General features: G+C 45.6%; 1 pseudogene; it reads left to right on the top strand.

Moving 5' to 3' along the window:
- The window catches only part of LOC139053352 (large subunit ribosomal RNA), a 9,171-nt pseudogene that overhangs the window by 3,424 nt on the left and 3,247 nt on the right, over positions 1-2,500 (top strand).

Raw genomic sequence — 2,500 nt, 5'->3', positions numbered from 1 at the left:
GTCTCCTGAAGTGGGATCGTGCCCCCCGCCCAAAAGCACGCCCTTGGTTCGCCAAGGAAGGGGAGTTCGTCTCCTGAAGCGGGTCCGTGCCTCCCGCCCAAAAGCACGCCCTTGGCTTGCCAAGGAAGGGGAGTTCGTCTCCTGAAGCGGGTTCGTGCCTCCCGCCCAAAAGCACGCCCTTGGCTTGCCAAGGAAGGGGAGCTCGCTCCTAGCAGGATCTTCTCTGGATCCAGCTTGATCTTGTGCCACGCTTTAAGATGTCTGAAATTACGACTGCATAATTTTTACGGTTTGCTGCACCGTCTGATTCAGTAAAGCAGTATTAGCTTCGGTTTCCTGTACCAGCAGTAGCGAAACAGGGTTAGGTTTAAGGTTGCTGCGCCTGTTTTTATAACAAAGCAGCTTGGGGGGCTGATAGTCTCCACTTTTGAGCTAGGTTTCCTACTCCACCAACTTTACATACCACCATCCACATAATAGGCTTTGAAATTGTCTCGTACTGTGTGCCTCGGCTTGTGTTGCATATCTTTTTTTTTTTTTTTTTTTTTCGCCCCGGGTGACGTACTGGGGTTCCCTCGGTGGCTTCAACTTCCAAATGGAACATACAGTGTCTTATAGTATTGACGCATACATATGTCATATTTGCAATTCTCGCTTGACTTCACGAATCAAGCTTGAAACACATTATTCCTTGCATGATGTCCGGTTACTATGGCAATGTTCTTATTGCCTTCTTAAGAAACTACCATCCAGTAAAAATATGTCCTCGCATGTTTCAAAATGCAAACGAGCTACCCTTACACGTTTGCAGTCTCAAACTGCTGAACTTTCCTCACAAGAGGTGGTCAACGTTTCTGACCCACCTCAAGTGAATAATAGTCCAATATCAGTTGGCATCCCGTCTTCTCTAACGGCTCGTGGCGAGGGCGAAAGCCTTGATGACTTAACTTGCAGTACTCATGAGCGTCGTCCTGACGTCTCTGTGCAGGACTCGGTTCCTGCCTCTAGCGCTGTGGACACCCAAACGGTGTTGCCCTCGTCTGGTCTTTCGACGAGTCGGTATGTCAACTTAACTAGTGGTCAATGGACCCCTTCTGAATTAGAAACATTGGCTTATGCCGAGTTGGGATTGGGTGAAGTTTATTCCATGATAGATGTCCTAGCAACAAAGTTTCCGCACCGATCTAGGGAAAGTATCGAGAAGATACGCAAACAATCCAGGTACTCAGAAATTCTTTCCAGGCTTAAGGCCACTCACACTGGCCTAGGGGAAGTCCATCATCTTGATGGTCCGTCTTACTCTCATTGTCGATGGTCCGACTCTGAGCTCATAGCTTTGGCAAAACGTGAAATAAAAATAGGTATTCATAAAAGGATTAATGAAGCACTCCACGAGGTATTCAGTAGCCGAACTGTTTCCTCAATTTCACAGGTTCGGCGTACGAGTCGTTATCAAGACATACTTGAGCTTTTGAAATCTGAAACTGTGGTCCCACCCCCTGCTCTTCCGTCCTTCTCAGGCGAGGTAACTCCCCCTCCTATTGAACTCTCAGCTTCTGAAGTGCGCCTCGCACTCTGCGAGGTTGGAATAATAGATGAGGCTATCGTCTCACGTCTAATAGCAGGTCCTATTTCCATGGATGACCTCCGCGTCATCTATAAAGCTTTTGGAGTTAAACAGAAAACGAATAGTAAAAATAAGAACAGTTCTCACACTCCTAACACTCCACACTCACAAAACAGAAGTAAACGTAAGCGATTACGGTACATTGAACACCAGAGGCTTTACCATTTAGGTCCTAAAGTTCTGGCTGATCACCTTTTGATAGGCGATTCCTCTGCTGCATGTTCTCTGGCAGACTTGCATAAAGAATTTGATCCAATTTTCAACACATATTCTACACCGCTTTCTTCCCCACTTGAATCGTCAATCGCTCTTGAGGTTGATGAATCTCTGTTCACGGAGGGAGAAGTTGCTATCGCTATAAGACTACTTTCTTCAAAGTCCTCTCCAGGGCCTGATAATGTCCCAATCTCTGAACTTTTGAAAATACCTCCTAGCATCTTATGCCACATTTTTAATAACTGGCTAGCTTTTGGTCTTGTTCCACTGGAAATGAAACAAAGTAGAACAGTATTTATCCCTAAGAAATCCAATCCGGGTGGTGCAGGCGATTTTAGGCCAATCTCTGTTTCCCCTGTTCTTTTTAGGCTATTCTCTAAGCTCTTGCTATGTCGGCTCAGTGCCACTAACCATTTCCATAAATATCAGTCCGGCTTTGCCGAAGATTGCAGTACATCTTCCAACTTGCTCGTTTTGCAAGGTATAATGAGGTTACTCAAACTAAAACGTAAACCCTTTTTCTCAGTAAGTCTTGACTTGCGCAAGGCTTTCGATTCGGTATCTCATTCAGCAATTTTCAGTGCCCTAGAGGCTCGTAAAGTTCCTCCACGTATCCTCAACATAGTTAAACACTTATATGTTAACTGTACCACCACT

The sequence above is a fragment of the Dermacentor albipictus genome, unplaced genomic scaffold (genome assembly GCF_038994185.2).
Source record: "Dermacentor albipictus isolate Rhodes 1998 colony unplaced genomic scaffold, USDA_Dalb.pri_finalv2 scaffold_91, whole genome shotgun sequence".
NCBI lineage: Eukaryota > Metazoa > Arthropoda > Arachnida > Ixodida > Ixodidae > Dermacentor > Dermacentor albipictus.
The sequence above is the reverse complement of the archived record's forward strand: the minus strand, read 5'-3'. Positions and strand labels throughout refer to the sequence as shown.